Here is a 19281-nt window from a genome sequence, read left to right as displayed (position 1 = left end):
CCTCCAGAGTCAACACCATTGTGTAATTCCGTCAAGGTAGGGACTTACTCTTGAAAGTGCTTCAGCCAGTGAGGCCCTGGGCCAGTTCTCCCTCTCCAATATCCTTGGGTCTGGCTCACCACTGCCTTTGCCATCAGTGCAAGCTTCACTGTGTCCTTTCAGTCAGGCTGGGCCTGTGATCCAAAGAACTACATCTGATGAAGGCTAGGGATAGCTAACCTGCTCTTATGACCTGGAGACTAACTCTTCTCACACTGCAGGTGGCAATGGGTCAGGAGAGAAAGCCTCTTACCCATGCTCAGGGCACCTCACAGCAGATGAGTGGCTAGCTCTCTCTCCTTATCTCTTGCCTCAAAGATAGCTCCACTGACCCTACACCGTTAGGGCCAGCTGTTCATGTGGATACTGCTCAGAATGTTAATATGGAGCCAATCTCCTTTGTGGGAAATTATGCTCAGGGACATCTGTCTCGGGAATTCTTATTTTATATTTCTACAAGGCTCAACTAGTTCATAATATCATATGCATATCAAACATAAAACGATTCCACAACATACTCACACACAGTTCATAAAAATGGAAGAAATCAAGTATTTGCAGTGAAGGATATAAGTGCTAGAAGGTATATAAAAAGACAATAAGACATATTGCAAATAATAGCCCTAAAGCAAATTGATGAATCGATATGAAAGCAAGAAAAGAATGTATTAATCAGTGTTAACTTCAAACAGAAAAGAACTAAAACAATGAAATCATTTTGACAAAACAAAGGAGAAGCAGTAGCTTCCCTAAAATAAGAAAAAGTCTTTTCTTCATATTAGTAATTGGATCTTTTCAAGACTATATCTTATATTTCTTTTAAAATTCTTTGTTTACTTATTTATATGTTGAAAACCCTTGTAGTTTTCCTTATGTTCTTGACCCTTTGAATAGTTCTTTTTCTTAGTGGCTATAACTTGGATATAAGATAACACAGCTGAGAACTTATGTCAGTAGCTTCCCTAGCACAACAAAGACCTCTTTCTCATTCTCAGTGCAAGAGTTAGCTCATCTCATCAAAAGCGTTTATATATGCCAAGTGGGAAAAGTTAAAGATAACTTTCTGTCAGGGGTGATACTCTATGGTAAAGCATAAATCTGCCTAGGCTAGGCCAGCAGGTAAGAGTTAATAAATGAACATTTGTTTTTCTTTTGCATTTCAATTGGTAACATAATCCTATAGGAGAAGACGTGACAGGTCACACAAACATAATGTAAGTGAGCGAGAATTGGGGTACACATGTACTTTTGCTATAGGGGTTCAGTGTTTAAACTCAGGTCCTACTGCAGCAAATACTGTACTGAATGAGCCATCTCTCAACCTCTATTTGTTATATATTTTAAATATTTTTAGGCATGTGTACATTTTAATTTTTTAATAATTTTAAATGAAAATAAATATGTTTGTTTGCCCTGCTAGATCCTCTCCACCTCATCATCTAATTAAACATCTAAAATTTTCTTATCTACCTTTAGAAAACAGGCAGACATATAATGATAATTATTTTTATTTGACATTTTAATTTACATTTCAAATGTTATCTCCCTTTTATCCCACCCAACCACCCACCACTTCCTGTCTCCCCACCCTGACATTCCCCTACACTAGGGGAGTCCAGCGTTGGCAGGACCAAGGGCTTCTCCTCCTTTGGGTGTCCAATGAAGTCATCCTCTGCTACACATGCAGCTGGAGCCATGAGTCAGTCCATGTGTATTCTTTGTATGGTGGTTTAGTCCCTGGGAGATCTGGTTGTTGTTACTGTTGTTCTTATGGGGTTGCAAACCCCTTCAGCTCCTTCAATCCTTTCTCTACTCCAATGGAGACCCTGTTCTCAGTTCAACGGGTGACTGTGAACATTCAACTCTGTATGTGTCATGCTCTGGCAGAGCCTCTCAGGAGAGAGCTATATCAGGCTCCTGTCAGCATGCACTTCTTGGCCTCAGCAATATTGTCTAGATTTGGTTACTGTATGTAAGGGCTGGATCCACAGGTGTCGCAGGCTCTGGATAGCCTTTCCTTCAGTCTCTGCTCCAAACTTTGCCTCCATATTCCCTCCTATGAATATTTTTGTTCCCCATTCTAAGAAGGACTGAAGCATCCACACTTTGGTAGTTCTTCTTCTAGAGCTTCATGTAGCCTGTGGATTGTATCATGGATAATCTGAGTATATGTTGTCTAATCCACTTAACAGTGAGTGCATACCATGTGTGGTTTTTATCTGTGATTAGGTTATCTCAGTCAAGATGATATTTTTTAGTTCAATCCAATTGCCTATGAATTTCATGAAATTGTTGTTTTTAATAACTGATTAGTACTCCATTGTATGAATGTATCACATTTTCTGTATCCATTCCTCTGTTGAAGGACACCTGGTTTTTTTCCAACTTCTGGCTACTGTTATTTTTATTTATTTATTTATTGATGCTATAGACAACTTTATTTCAGTTTCAGTCTACTTTTTTATGTATTTTTTCCATTAAATCCCCATCTCCTCCCCCACTGTCATACAGGTGTTCCCCTCATCCATCCCCCTTACTGCCCCCTCCACATTCCCCTGCCCTGGGGGTCCAACCTTGGCAGGGCCAAGGACTTCCCCTTTAAGGTTCCTATGAACATAGTGCAGAATGTGTCCTTGTGGGGGCATCTTTTGGGTATATGCCCAGAAGTAGTATAGCTCGGTCCTCAGGTGAGACTATGTTTAATTTTCTGAGGACCTGCCAGACTGATTTCCAGAGTGTTTGTACCAGAATGCAAATCCACAAAAACTGGAGGAATGTTCCTCTTTCTCCCGTCCTCACGAGCATCTGCTGTCACATGTTTTTGATCTTAGCTTTTCTGACTGGTGTGAGGTGGAATCTCGGTGTTGTTTTGATATTCCTTTCCCTGATGAAGAAGGATGTTGATATTTATTAGATACTTCTCAGCCATTTGATATTCTCTGGAGTTTAACTTCTTGAGTTCTTTGTATATACTGGATAGTATTCCTCTATCAAATGTAGGATTGATAAAGATATTTTCCCAATCTGTTGGTTGCTGTTTTGTCCTAATGACAGTGTCCTTTGTCTTACAGAAGGTTTGGAATTGTAGGGGGTCCCATTTATCAATTCTTTATCTTAGAGCATAAACCATTGGTGTTCTTTTCAGGAAATTTTTCCCAGCACTCATGTGTTAGAGACTCTTCCCCAATTTTTCTTCTACTAGTTTGAGTGTATCTGGTTTGATGTGGAGGTCCTTGATCCATTTGGAATTAAGCTTTGTATAGGGTGATAAGAATGTGTCAATTCACATTCTTCTATATGCTGACGGCCAGTTGAGCCAGAGCCATTTGTTGAAAGAGCTATATTTTTTCCACTGGATGGTTTTAGCTCTTTTGTCAAAGATCAAGTGACTATAGATACGTGGGTTCATTTCTGGGTCTTCAATTCTATTCCATTGATCTACCCGCCTGTCTCTGTACCAATACCATATAGTTTTTTTTTATCAACATTGCCATGTAATACTGCTTGAGGTCAGGAATGGTGATTTCCCTAGAAGGTCTTTTATTGTTGAGGACAGATTTCACTATCCATGGTTTATTGAGTTGGAATTTGATGGGGATTGCATTGAATCTATAGATTGCTTTTGGCAAGATGGCATATTTACAATATTAATCCCGCCAATCCATGAGTATGGGAGATCTTTCCACCTTCTGAGATTTTCTTCAATTTCTTTCTTCAGAGACTTGATGTTCTTGCAATACAGAACTTTCACTTCCTTGGTAAGAGTCCCACTGAGGTATTTTATATTATTTGGGACTATTGTGAGGGTGTCATTTCCCTAATTTCTTTCTAAGACTGTTTATCCTTTGAATAGAGAAAGGCTACCGATTTGTTTGAGTTAATTTTATACCCAGCCACTTTGCTGAAGATTTCAGGCTTAGTAGTTCTCTGGTGGAACAATTGGGGTCACTTAAATATACAATCATCTCATCCACAGATGGTGATATTTTGACTTCTTCCTTGGCAGTTTGTATCCCTTTGAACTGCTGTTGTTGTCTGATTGCTCTGATTAGGACTTGAATACTATATTGAATAAGTAGTGAGAGAGTGGGCAGCCTTGTCTAGTCCCTGATTTTAGTGAAATTTTCTCTCCATTTAGTTTAAAGTTGGCTACTGGTTTGCTGTATATGGCTTTTAATATATTTGCTCATGGGCCTTGAATTCCTGATCTTTCCAAAACTGTTAAAATGAAGAGGTGTTGAATTTTGTTAAATGTTTTCTCATCATCTAATATTTACATGCATATTCGTTATGACTAATTATCTGGCTAAACATCTATCACCTATCACAGCTCCACAGGTTCCCTGAAGGTTTAAAACCATAACTAAGTTATTAGTGAATTTTTGTATAGATTAAACACGGTCTTTGTTTTATCTTTTGTCCTAGTACCTATAATAAGTCATTAGTTATGGGGAGGGGAACACCATTATAGAAGAAGGAAACCAGGAAAGGGAATAACATTTGAAATGTAAATTAAAAAATCCAATAAAAATAAATAAATCATTAGTTCCGTTTTTATGACATTTGGTTAATTGTTTTGCAATCTCTTAGAATGTACTCAGAGTAAGAGAAAATCTGGTTACTAAGAGCAATTAACTGATAACACTTGGGAGACTGTAAGAGTTTTCATTGCAGTTTTGACTATCAGAAAAGGACCTAATAGCAGTCCCATAATAAAAGATCTTAATAATCACTAATATAATTTTAAGAATTCTTATAAGGTCATCATTAAGACTTAAGAAGTGACCTTTTTGTCTATATAGCATCACTACTAGACAGTACATCTTCATAGAGCTGCAGATATGCGCTCCAAAGGGGTGGATGAATACCAAGTTATTATTGTATATGCTTAATAATGACAGGAAAAGCATATTGATAACAGGAATCTTTCCTAAAATGCATTCTCCTACAGCCTTGCCAAATAAGAGTGAACCTGTCACAGATTATACAAAAATCTGAATCAAGACACCTCAGGAAGATCACCTGCTAGTTATTAGCTTATCCTATTATGGCTTCTGACAGTTGTTTTGTTTCTTTGTTTTTTTGTTTTTTGGGTTTTTTTGTCTGGATACTCTTAGAGACTGCTCTATTTCACTAGGGGTTATAGGTTTCTTTTAGCATATATGGGCATGCTTGTGTGTGTGTGTGTGTGTGTGTGTGTGTGTGTGTGTGTGTGTATGTGTGTGTTTCTGCCTCTCCAGTGCTAAGATTGTAGCTGCTGTTTTGTATGCTCTAAAACACTTTGATTTCTGAAACAGTATTTCTACTCTGCTCAGTAAAAAAATCAACTGGGTTTACTTATGATTGTACCCAAAACAAAGAATTAACACAATTACACAGCCTTTCATAGTTGAGCTATTGTCCAGATTTCAAATCTCACACAAGATTTAATCACATTAATTCCATTAGGTGCAACTGCCCTTTTTTACATTGATTTCCAAAAATAATAAAATTAATATGAGTAAATAATTTTAAAATTTATAGAATTCTTTCTTATGTGCAATCATGTACCCACAAATAACTATATGCAAAGCAGTTCACTAACAGGGAAAATACCTCAGATTTTCCATGTCATTTTCCATTTATAAATAATGTATGGCAGGTTCAGCATGAGAATGTTCATTAAAATGATGAATTCTAAGCTGGCTATGATGGCATATGCCTTAATTCCAGTACTCTGGAAGCAGAAGCAGACAGATTGCTGTCAGTTCCAGTCTGTGTAGTGAAATGAAATTTTCTTAATGGAATGCAGTGATTAAAAGAAATTGACTTCTCTACACAGAGCAGACCGTGTGTGTGTGTGTGTGTGTGTGTGTGTGTGTAATAATCCATAAATCAATGAGAAACAGGCTATATATTTGAAATATGGACACATGGAAGGCTTTGAGGGCTGGAAAGGAGAGATGGTTATATTTTAATATCACTAAATAGAAAATTGTAAAGGCAAAAAAAACTCCCCAGGAAATCTCTGTTTGGATATTACCTTAGTCTTTAGTTTTATAATAATAAGGCTATTGTCTCCTGTAGCTTTCTGAAATATGGTTTTTATTTTCAATATTCATAGACATACTACAATTGTTCTTGCATTAAAGAAGGGTTGACCACTCCAGATGCCGATGGTCAATTTATTGATGCTATTTCTGGATCAAGTAATACCAAATGTCTTACATTACCTTTATTTTTTGCTTTTTACTTTTCTGCAACTGTGTTTTCTTGGTTATCCTTCAGTAAGTATGTAATTTTTATAATTATTAAATAATTAATACATAAAATGATAAATTTAGAAATATTTCAGGTTGTTACAGCAAAACAACTACTGGATTTTATAGTAGAAATATAAAGAGAAAATAATTAAATCGCTAAAATTTAGGTATATGCATGATTTTTCCTTTTATTTGTTTTTGTATAATGTATAAATGCTACAGTTAGACTTATTTTATTTTAAAAATATGCACAGTTTTAGAATTGCATGTATTGTTCTCCATATAGCAAATGTAGGTATCTATGTACCATTAACAACATAAATTTAAAAGAAACCTTTGATTATATTTACCTTGTAGAATGTACATGATGAATACACAAACAAGAAAAATTTTAAATTTTATCATTGATGTGAGTATAAATTTGACTCATTGATATAGGTACTTAACTATAATTTTATATTAACAACTGGACCATAAGAAAGCGTAAGTGTCCTTTACAAAGATACACAGTAACTTTTACAGTTTCAAATTGTCATTCTGAAATGAACCAATATTTGCCATTCATGTGTTCATCCAGAATATGCTTAGGACACCTCAACTTGTTTTTTACACTAGAAACATAACAAACTTATTCTGCCAAGTGGCTAACAAGAGTGTTTGTGCCCTTACTATCTTGTGAAGGCTGGAAAATAAGAGGATCCTTCTGGCATGTTCTCACTTAGTTGTGGAGTGAACATAGGTACAGAAATTGTGGAATATCCTAGCAATTATATAGTTCTGGTGGAAATAAAGCAGGAGATGAAATGAGAAGGAACTGGAGGGTAGGGAAAACAGGAGAGGGTTTGGTAATAAAGCACCATGTGCATAATGAATTTATCCACAAAACATGTAGAAAACAATGAGATGGGTGTTTTGTTTTTCTTCTGTGTTGTTGTAGTTGAAGTGCTTGGTTTTGTGTTGGTTTTGGTGGCTATCATGCTCCTGTATAATTCAAATTGCCCTTAACCATGTGATCTTTAAGCCCCAGCCTGTCCAGAGCTTGGGTTGCAGTCAGACACGCATCTGCATTTGGAGATAGTGGGAAAAATTGAATTTAAAGTAGAAAGTGGAGAAAACAAAGTGAGGGTGAAATAATGACATTTAGAGGTAGTTTAATAGAACATGTTTGAGAAGTATTTGTGTTAAAAGGGTGAGAGTTATAACTTTGATGGAATTTAGAGAAATCAAGGATCATATTCAGATTTCCCATTTGTGCAAATAAAGAATAATTCTATGAATTATTCAAAATTCAAGGAAGAAAAATGAGACAGAACTCATACGTTACTTGGTGAAATGTCTGTTACTAAAGACACTCGCTGCTATGTCTGAGTAAAATGAATACAACCTAGTACACCTCCCACTCCACATTTTTGTAGATTATGAGGTAAACAAACAAGGCAAATTTGAAATTGTGTCTGTAAAAATTGGAGCTATCCTGGAGTTTCAGCTACTGTGTTGACAATGAGGTTTATAAGGAATAACAAACAAATGCGGCATAACTGTGTTGATTGTAACGCTGAGTACTAAAGCTGGGACAGCATGAGTTCGAAGCCAGTCTGGGTTACCCAGTGATTCGTGATCAGAAGAAAACAGGAAGAAATGAGAAGAACACGTCAGAATTTACAGACTTCATGACTTTCCTGCATAAAATTCTGCTCAGAGTATCAGGACCCTACTTTGATATGAACGTTGTGGGATCAGGACAGACTCTAAGCAGCCAAGGCTAAGTCTCTCAGGAACTGATGTTACAGAAGACAGGAAAATGCCCAGGATGTCCCTAATGTAACAAATGTCAGAATGTTATAGAAAATAAATATTCAGTAAATGTATGCATAGTCTTTGAAAGCATTATATTTCATGAAATGACAAAATACCGTTGATGCCAGTGGTAGGTTTTTTAAAGTAGGAGTTTCATGATGTTTATTATCACACAGAACCACTAAGTGTAGTTTACCATATCAATTGAGAAGAGAATCTTTTGGTTTTGAAGCTTGAAAATGGCCCAAAATGATGTGTCAGAAGATGTTAGACACAAATGTTAGATGTGAAAGATCAATGAAACATGTTGATTTAAAAATCTAGACAATATTGACGACCTTTTAATCAAAGTAACAAAATCATGAGAAAGAATAAATGCCTAAGAGATAAAAATTAAATATTAGGAAATAGATACCAAAACACAGAGTATCACTTGGAGGACACTGAATATTCATAGTCCAAGGGAAGAATACAGAAGAAATTGATAAATTTCAAGTTACATATTACCTATGAAAATTAGCCAGGAATATATGAAAGAATCAAGATGGACTAGTGATAAACAATGAAAATTTCCCTCAAAACAAATGAAAGAAACAAACAAACAAACACCTAATAGTCCATTTCAAGTCGATTTCATTAATACAAGGAAAACTTTATATATGAATATATAAACACAGTATAAGAACAAGTCAAAGATAAACTTATGATTGTCCATTAGATGAAGAAAATTTTTGTGACAAAATTCAATATCTTTTATGCAAAAAGCCCTGGAGAAACTAGAGCTAGAGGCAGTTAACCCTTATCCCAATAGCCAACATTGAGCTGACTGAAGCAGTTACATGCTTTTCTGTACAACTCAGAGTGAAACAAGAATACTTATTCTCGCTGTCATTTTTTAATGTAAGGCCTGCAATCTCAGCCACAATTCCAAAACATGAAAAAGAAATAAAAAGGATATAAGCAAAAAAAGAAGTATCATAATTTCAAAATGACCTTAGCCTATGCACATGCCTGACTATCTTCCCATGACCTCGAACATTCAGGCAGGATGATCATGAGTTTAAGCCCAGGGCACCACAGCAAAACCGAGACTCAAAATAAATAAATAAGCAAGTGACCCTCAGTATTCCACCTAAATACTAATAGCAAGATAATAATATACAAGTGGATATTTAAAAAGTAGTGATTTGCATAGAGTGCTAGTGAGAGATGTATCAAGGATACTATCTCATCCAGAGTAGCCTCATAATTAGTGATACACCCAAGTATATACCTAAACTAAATGGTGCAATCCCTCTACAATGAGAACTATTGAAGAGAAGAAATTTGAAGATATTTGAAGATATTTCATCTTTACAGATCAGAAGAATTGATACTGGGGATATGACCATATGACAGTCATTAGGGGTATTGAATTTATGAAATCTGTATGTATTTCAGAGAAATTCTTCAGAAGACAACGGGAAAATCCTAAATTCATATATAAGTGTAAAACATTCTGAATAGCCAAACATAGATGAACACAAAAGCAAACGTTGGAACTATACACACCTTCAAACTATGAAACCAAACCATAATAGCAAACATATTGTGTTAGGAGCATAAAAGCCAAATAGTAGAGAATGGCAGAAGATACAGAGCACAGAACAAACCCACACATCAGCGCTCTGATTTCAGCAATGTATTCCAAATATATGTTGCAGAAACATTTGTTTCCATTGAATACAGCCTTTTCAACATATGCCGATGGGAAAAACTGGACATCAATATGAAAAGGAACGAAACTGGTTCAAAAACACCAAAAGAAAAATGTGGAACAAATCAGAGAGCTTTATATATGACAGTTAACCAATATTGACATTGTAATGTAGAAAATAAAACATTTTTGAAGTATCCTAGGATATAAACATAGTCAATATCTTTCTGAGAAGGGATCCAACAGCTCAACAACTAGGTGTAATAGGTAACAAGGAAGATTTCATCATAGTAACAAAATTACAAACAGTAAAATAGATGATAACAGAAGGAGGAGGCATTCAACAAAATGGGAGAAAATGATTTTCAGTTATACATATGTCACTAGAGTGATAGTCAAAATATATGAAGAAGTCAGAAAAATGTAGCTCAGTTAGCAAATGGGGAAATGTAACATATAGACATTTTTACAAAAATATAAATATCCAATAAATATAAAGTAGAGCTATCCAATAAAACCATGAAAGCGTCAAGCATCTTTGATCATAAGGTAAATGCAAACCAGAAGCCCATTCAGATTCTGTGTTGTTCCAGGAGAATAGCTATGTTTAAGAAAAACAAGTCTTGTGAGGATGTGGGAAAGATGTCCCTTAAGTTGATGGAAAAAAAAACATTGTATATGCACTGTGGAAATGAGTGTGGATGGTCCTAAGGATTAAGGATAAAGAGAATTACTACAGGACTCATTTATAACACTGCAGGGTACATATCTGAGGAATCACAGCACAGAATACTGACAGTGCGCACTCTATGGTCACTGAGCAGTGGTAACAACACCCCAAAATGGATAACGGAGGTAAGTTTCACATATTGGGGGATTATTTGACTAGAAAGAAGACTGAAATTACAGCATTTGCTGGAAAATCAATGGAGTGACAGCTCAGTAGTTTGAGCGAATTCTGTGAATTTGGAACAAGGTCCAATTCTTTTCCTACTTGGTGTTCTTTCTTTCGCTCTTCTCACACCTTTTATTCTACCATTTCAATCCCCTCACACTAGACAGGAGAGAAAAGAGGATAGAGGAGAGCGGGGGCAATATGATTGCTGTCTAATTCCTACTGATTATGGCCATCGAGTTCCTAGGAAAAGTTTGTTCTTAGCCACCAGGATATTTATTTCCTGCTTCTTTCTTCTTTGAGCATGATTTCTTAACAGGCTATAACCATCAGCAAACAACAACCAATCACCAACTACGGACCACCAAACACCAACTATCCACCCACCAAACACCAACCATCCACCCACCCAACACCAACCATCCACCCACCCAACACCAACCATCCACCCACCAAACACCAACCATCCACCCACCAAACACCAACCATCCACCCACCAAACACCAACCATCCACCCACCCAACACCAACCATCCACCCACCAAACACCAACCATCCACCCACCAACCATCCACCCACCAAACTCTCGGGCCCTAGCATTTATTACCCTCTAAATTAATGTCCCCGGAATTTCAAACATCATCCAAGAGCCCAAACTCTCTGCAGCTGGCAAAAGAAAGCCCCTGCAAAAGCAGGACATAAACCATACCGGCTGTCAATCAGCTCCATATCCACATACCTGTGACTAAATAAGAAACATATTCTTACACTATTTCTGTGTTTTTAAAAGGAACCGAAATGCCAAAACTCTCAACTGAAGGCAAGCCCTGGACATATCTCATGTGTGCAATTCATTTCTTTTAAGTCATGAACCTAGATAAAAATTCTTATAGGGTACGAAGGAAAGCAGATAGAGTCCGTTGGAATAGAATAGAAAGTAAGCACACCATGTACTCAGAAGTAGTTGGTTTGTTACAATTGGCAGACATAATATAAAGGAAAGCAACTGCAGGGCCTGATACTGTGACCCAATAAACAGCCCCCATGAGAGACAGAAACAGGCTATTTTCAAAGCCAACCTGTTCTATATAGTCATTTTTAGGCCAGCTTGGGCTACATATTGAGACATGGTCATTATACAAATAGTAATTTTTTAATGGAAGAAAAATTAAAAGGAAAAAATTTAAATACATATATATTGCTAACTACACATCAATGAACATAGTTTGCAATCTGTAAAGAAGGGGGTAAATTCAGAGACGTGTGGTTTTAATTGTGTGAATTTACATAGATAAATATTAGAAGCATTAAAAGGAAATTAAGGGGATAATCTTCAGTAGATTTGGAGAAAGGTAGAAGAGAGAAGAGAGCAGGAGATAAACGCCAGTAAATGAAGCCCAGTGTATGTAGTTGCATGAAGCCTGGTGTATGTAGATGCATGAAGCCCGGTGTATGTAGATGCATGAAGGTTTCTGTGCTAAGGTTGCTGCATCTTGTTTTGCTCTTTTAAGTATGCTTTCATTTTATATTTAAAATTTTGAAAAATAAAGGTGAGAATTATGAAAGTATTAATTAGGGATAGTAATGCTGAATATTATGAGGCATTTTTGATACTTTTTAAAGAGTTAATACAAGAAAATAAATAGTAAGAGGACATTACAAAGTGCTGATTTAAAATACAGCTCTGCATCATTTTTTTTTCCTTCAAAACCTACATGGTAAGAAGTAAGGTGGGAAGGTCAGAGTCAGAAACGCTCAAGCTGACCAGGCCAAGAACATCACAAGAAGACCTAAAGAGTCAACTAACTTGGGCCCATGGGGACTCCCAGAGACTGAACCAGTTAACCAAAGGTCAGGCAGTGGACCTCGGCCACCTACACATTTGCAGCAGATGTGCAGCTTGGTTTTCGGCTGTGTCCCCTAACAGTTAGAGCAGAGGCTGTCTCTGACACAGTTGCCTGCCATTGGATCACCTTCCCCTGACAACTTATTTGGACCTCAGTAGGAATGGATGCATTTAGGCCTACCTCAGCTGGATATCCCAGAGTGGATTGATACCAAACAGAACTTGCTCTTAGGAGAATGGGAGGTGATTACGGGGAAAGGATTTGCAGGGTTGGCACTGGTAAGAGTGAATAAATTTAAATAAAATTTAAGATTTGTATAGAATTCTATTGTGGAAAAATAAATATAGATATCTTCTTTTTATTTTTCAATACCTTTGTTCATAAATATATAGCAATTTGTAGGGTTTTTTCTTACCATTTCTTTTGTCCCAGCTGAGCTTATATTCTTTCCAACAAGCCTCTTCTACCATTAATGATGTCTTTCTGTGTGTGGCTTGCTCAATTAGACTTGATTGCATCAGTGGGAGTGAGTGTATCCTCTTTTAAATGATATAAAGTCAATTTTTTCATTTATTTTAATTTGGAATTGTGAATATAATAAAAGTACCAGAATGAGGGGAACCCAGAAATTAGGGTGATTCAAGTAAATAAAATTGAATAAAGTTCCAACCAAATGTAGGCTGGATATAAGGAATACCACTGCATGGTGTGGAATGCAGTCACTGTGCACTTCAGGGAAGAGCCCTTGTAGGAAAGACAACCTGTGGAACTCAGCCACCCCAACTAACCATGGGGAAGCCTGAAGGTAAAGAGTAGACTTAAGCTGTCTCCTTCATTCACAGTGCCATTTAGTTAGAACCCAATCAAAAGCCAGAATGTGAAGTGTAGACGTACTGAAATAATTTATGGAGTGCAGAACCTGCCAAAACCAGCAGACCAGGAAAATGCAGAGTGGAATTAACAACGTTGAAATGGACTCTAAGCAATACCATACCTGGCAGATGAGTAAGGTGAATGTGAGAGCTTGAGAAGGCTGAGTTGTTTCTGGAAAAGGTGGCTCAGACAGATTTGACCCATAATTCTGAGATTTTAGTTATGTTAAATAATGAGTAAATGAATATATATATATACAAGGTGTTCATAGGCCAAATTGAACTTTTGTCAACCAGCTAAATATTTTGGTATAAATTAAGTATAACATACATTTAGATTCATAAAGCTAGCACGTGTCACTCATAGATAATATCATTGCTATTTGATGTCAGAAGTGTACCTGCCAATTGGAATTCACTGAGCCTGGGTATGACCTATACAATTTGGAGATTCACTGGTTTGTGTTTTCAGCTATATTCAATGTACCAAATTGTTCCCCTTTCATGTGTAAATTTGGATCTATATTCAAACTTCAGAGTAAATAAAAATGTAAAATGATAGAAAAATGAACATGAGATTGCTCTGAAAATTTGCTAGCCAACTAAATGCAGAGAAAATTTAGGTGAAATAAAAGCCGTCCAGTTAAACAAAATATATTGAGATTTGCAGGCAAATGGACATAACCAAAAAGAAATTGCATGGAGTGACATCACCCATGTTGAAACATATAATTCTGAATGTTCCTTTTCATATGCGGATCTTAGCTTCAGATCATTTGTAGGTTTCATCCGAAGCAGACAAAACTGGAGGTGGCCCATTGCTTGCTGGGATGCATTTGGGAGGAGGGATGTAATACAGGTGATATGAAGGTAGAGCAGAGAGAGAGGTAGAGAGAGGGAGAGCAGAAGGGATTAGTCAGGGAGTGAAATTATAGAGCAACAGAAAGAAGGATCAGGGGAGCCTCAGAGAAATGAAGTCTTCATGAAGAAGTTACATGGGCAACAGTGAGCTTGCAGTATGAGGAAACCTATAGAAAAGGGAATGATAAAACTCATGTAATATGAAACCACAGAGGGTGGGAACGAGAGGAAGGAAGGAAAAATAGGGGATGAGTTAATTGCAACTAAGAATGGAAGACTTATGAAATCTCATTAGCTTTTAAGCTAGATTAAAATAAAAGATATTAACAGGAAATAATTGTCAGTTTAATTGATAGCAGTACATTGAACCAAAATGGTGTGTGTGTGTGTGTGTGTGTGTGTGTGTGTGTGTGTACATGCGCATGCGCATGCTTGTGTATTTGTACACTGTTTGGTGCCAGATACCAATTCACACATCCACTGGAGAATCTTGAAATATATTCCCTGCGGATAAGCAAAGAATTCAGTAGGGACATAAACCACAGAATACAGTCAGAAAACAGTATAAAGTCATTTTTGGTCATTAAAAACCTTGCAGTTATGTGTTTTTAAAAGTAGTGGGAGTCAAAAAAGTCTCATAGTTAGTTCTTTTGTTCTAAATGTGTCTGCTAAATATTCCATGCAGCTCCAATAACTACTTTAGGATATTGTAAATAACAACATTGACAGAATTCTAAAATCACTTCCAAATACTAATTTGGTTTACATGCAGGCATCAAGATATTGGTTGCCACAGTTATTGACCCAATTGATACAAGGGTATTACAAAATTTTAAATAATGTGTTTAGAAGATCATTTGTCTGTGTCTGTGTCTGTGTGTGTGTGTGTGTGTGTGTGTGTGTAGAAGAAATTCTTCTAATCCTGTTTTTATGAAAAACTTATAATCATTAACTACTTTATAGGTTTCATCCCTGTACCAATAATTTTCACAGTATTAGAGATTGCATCATGTATTTACTGGTACATTAATGAATGTGGAGGCATAGAGCGATGTTGGATCTTTAACAAGTCAAAGCTGGTCCGTATATTTATGGGACTATGTAAGTGATGCAAATTATATAAATTTAAATAAAGTTGCTTTTAGAATTTGCAATAGTTTCCACCAAAGCAACAGTTATCTATGAGTACTTAGATAATTAAAGGCTTATATGATTTTGTAGGAAATATTTCACAAACTTGTACTACAGAATTTATGTAATACTTGTATATTGTTTTAAGTCCACTATAGAGGTCTACGTTATACTTTCAAAAAAGGAAATCGTTAGTACAATTTCAGTTTGTTAGCTAACTTTGCCTGTATCTTTATATAGCCAAATGGGTTTTTTTTCTTATGAGTTTTTTCAGGTTTACAGTATTAAATATTTAATAAATTTGAATAAAAAACTATTATAGTTTTGTGGTGCTTTGAATAGGCATCTCCCCTAGACACAAGCGTTTGAATGCTTGGCCCACAGGGAATGACATTATTAGGAGGAATGGCATTGTTGGAGTAGACGTGGACCTATTGTGTGTTACTGTGAAGGTAGCAGTGAGGTCTCCCATACTTATGCTGTGACCAGTGTAGCACATAGTCTTCCACTTCTTGCCGATCGAGATGTAGGGCTCTCAATTCCTTCCCCATCATCATGTTTGCTCATATGCCACCATGCTTTCTTCCATCACCTCTGATACTGTAAAAGAGTCCCAATTAAATGTTTTCTTTTATTAGAGTTTTGGTGGCCATGGTGTCACAGTATTAAAATCCTAAGACAAAAGTTGGTATTAAGGATTACAATATGTTGTGATAGGCTTCATTGTGGTTTTGTATAGAGGAATTTTGAACTTTGGGTTAAGAAAGCAATGGAATGACTTAAGTGCTGATAATAGGCCACACGAGTAGAAGCATGGATGACAGTGGGCCTGAGGGTAATTTTAATTGTGCATGGTGTGCTCTAGAGGTTTCACAGGAGAAGAATTTTAGTATGTCGCTTAGAGATCATTCTGGTGCTTTTTGGTGACGAATGTGTCCTCTTCTGCTCTTCTCTGAAGAGTCTGCCTGAGGCTAATGTGAAGAGGAATAGATTAATTGAATTGGCAAATGAAATCTCAAAACAGCCTAGGGTAGACTGTCCTGTGGTTCACTCTTATGAAGAATGATTTGATGAAAAGGAGCGAGGAAAAAGACACAATGAATGGTGCAAGGAGAATATGGACACCAGGAAATGTAATGGAGCTAAATCCCATGTTCAAGCAGATAAACATATTAAAGATATTAAATGGAATAAAGGGATTCGTGACATCAGGGCAGGATACCATCCATGTAAACCTCCTTCTTGTGAAAAGGAATTAAGAACAGTTTGGATGCAAACATGGTGTTACATGGCTTTAATCCCTGCACCCAGAGACAGATTTCTGAGGTCGGGTCTGCCTGACCTATAGATGGGATTATATAACAGTTGAGTTTAGGTCATGAAGAAAACCATCAAAAAGGAGAAAGCTGGCGAAGATGTAATTGAGTAAGGGGGCTAGGTTCCAGCCCCAACAATTAGAAGAACTTCTCAGCTTTGGACATGTCATTCCGGCTTTACAATCAAGAATAGAAGAAGGAGGTTATGCAATCCTCCTCCATAACTAATGAAGGAAGCTAACACCAGAAATGTGTGAGTGTTTTCATGCATGGACTCCCAGAGAGAAAGTGACAATAGTAAGAAGTGTGGCTTTGTTGGGATAGGTGTGGCCTCACTGGAGGAAGTTTGCCATTGTGGAGGCAGGCTTGGATTTCTTCTATGCTCAAGTTATGCCCTGTGTGGTACAGAGTCTCCTTTTACTGCTAGGGATCATGATGTACAATGCTCAGTTCCATCCCCACCACCGTCTCTGCTTGTGTGATACAATATTTCTATCCTTAGGATTATGGGCTAAACTTCTGAAAATGTAAGATAACCCCAGCGAAATGATTTCCTGCATAAGATATGCTATGGTAATGGTGTCTCTTCCTAGCAATAAAATCTAAGACAAGTTGTAAATAATATCATCCAAACACTATTTTCTCTCTGAAGACTAAACTTGAAAATTTCCCCATTTTTGGTAAGACAAGACATACATTATACCAATTTTGGATACTGAAGATCTCTCAAAAATATGAGAGAAGTGATGTCCAAATATGGTGGAGAGTTATTACTAAACGCTTCATTTAGATAAAATGTAAATAAACATAAACACTTCATGAAAAATATAATGAATCAAGTTACTAAGATCAACACTGAGAACATATCTACTAAGAAAGTACAAAGAAGAAAGAAGAAAATCATGTTAAATCAAATATTTTATCTAAAAGTTCAAGAATGATCGATCTCGCACAAGATGAATGCTTACATTTGATAAAAATATTTGTGCATAAAACACATATAGTATATGTGTTTTAATTTAATTGATAGTAGCATGTTGAACAAGAAAGGAACATATGTGTGCAAGCTTGTGTTAATGAGTGCAGTTAGTGATATATATATACACACACACACACACACACACACACACACACACGCACACACATACACTTTGGAGCATGTATATCCACTGAGGCATGTCTACTATGCAGATATAAACAAGAGAATGCAAACAGAAAACAGAATTTGAATTCAGAAGAAGTAAAAAAATTCAGAAATATAATAATAAATCAGAAATTCAAAGCTAACAACACAAAGGCTGAAGTAGTAAATTATAACTTCAGTGGATCGCCCACATGTGCACAAAAAAAAATAGAGCTAGTGAGTCAGAAAGCATATCATTTCAAATTTTCCAGTCAAGGAAACACAAAGCCAACAGAATATGAAATAGTGAAGAAAAGCTATAGGAGTTCTTGGTCACCATCTAGAAATGTCACAAAGAATGGTCAGTTGTTTAACCACCTGATAAATAGATAATGATATGATATTACGTGGGAGATAGTATTCTGCCCCCACTAAAGAAGAAAACATTGTCTTTTTGACAATACAGATAAAACAGAAAGATATTATGCATTTTATTATTCCAGTTGCAATTTTTCTGAAAATAGTTGAATCTCCATATTTTATTTTTTCCCCTTCACCTCCTCTCTTCCTACCAAGTCTCTCCCACACTGTACCTCCCACAAGTATTTTGTTCCCCTTCTAAGAAGACTGAAGCATCCATATTTTTGTCTCCCTTCTTAAAATTCATATGGTCTGTGAAATGTATCTTGGTATTCAGAGCTTTTAGGCTAATACCCACTTATCAGTGAGTGCATATCATGTGTGTTCTTTTATGACTGGGTTACATCAATCAGGATGATATTTTCTAGTCCTGTCCATTTGCCTAAGAATTTCATGAAGTCATTGTTTTTAATAGCTGAGTAGTACTCAATTTCTTTATCGACTCCTCTATTGAAGGCTATCTGGGTTCTTTCCAGCTTCTGGCTATTATAAATAAGACACCTAAGAACATAGAGGAGCATGTGTCTTTGTTATACACTGGAACATCATTTGGGTATATGCCCAGGAGTTGCATAGCTTGGTCCTCAGGTAGAACAATTTTCAATTTTCTGAGGAACTGACGAACTTATTTCTACAGTGGTTGTACCAACCTACAATCCCACCAACAATGGAAGAGTGTTCCTCTTTCCCAAAGTCCTAGCCAGCATCTTCTGTCACCTGAGTTTTTGATTTTAGCTATTCTGACTGGAGTGAGGTGGAATCTCAAGGTTGTTTTGATTTGCATTTCCCTGATGACTAAGGATATTGAGACTTTCTTTAGGTGCTTCTTGGCCATTCCACATTCCTCAATTGAAAAACCTTTGTTTAGTTCTGTACCCCATTTCTTAATAGGGTTATTTGTTTCATGAGTTTCTAATTCTTTAGTTCTTTGTACTGATTAGATATTAGCCCTAAATCAGATATAGGATTGGTAAGGATCTTTTCCCAATCTGTTGGTTGTCATTTTGTCCCCATGATAGCATCCTTTGCCTTATAGATGGTTT

General features: G+C 36.5%; 1 pseudogene across 1 annotated transcript in view; it reads left to right on the top strand.

Annotated features, from left to right (window-relative positions):
• Slco6c1l-ps1 (solute carrier organic anion transporter family member 6c1 like, pseudogene 1) overlaps window positions 1–19281 on the top strand; it is an 89916-nt pseudogene that overhangs the window by 32871 nt on the left and 37764 nt on the right. The window contains exons 7-8 of the transcript XR_015628964.1: window positions 6143–6227; window positions 10535–10629. The product of XR_015628964.1 is annotated as a solute carrier organic anion transporter family member 6c1 like, pseudogene 1, transcript variant X2 (transcript). The remainder of the gene's footprint in view (window positions 1–6142; window positions 6228–10534; window positions 10630–19281) is intronic.

This window comes from Rattus norvegicus, chromosome 9 (genome assembly GCF_021556685.1).
Source record: "Rattus norvegicus strain SHRSP/BbbUtx chromosome 9, alternate assembly SHRSP_T2T, whole genome shotgun sequence".
NCBI classification, from domain to species: domain Eukaryota; kingdom Metazoa; phylum Chordata; class Mammalia; order Rodentia; family Muridae; genus Rattus; species Rattus norvegicus.
This window is presented reverse-complemented; position numbering and strand designations above follow the sequence as displayed.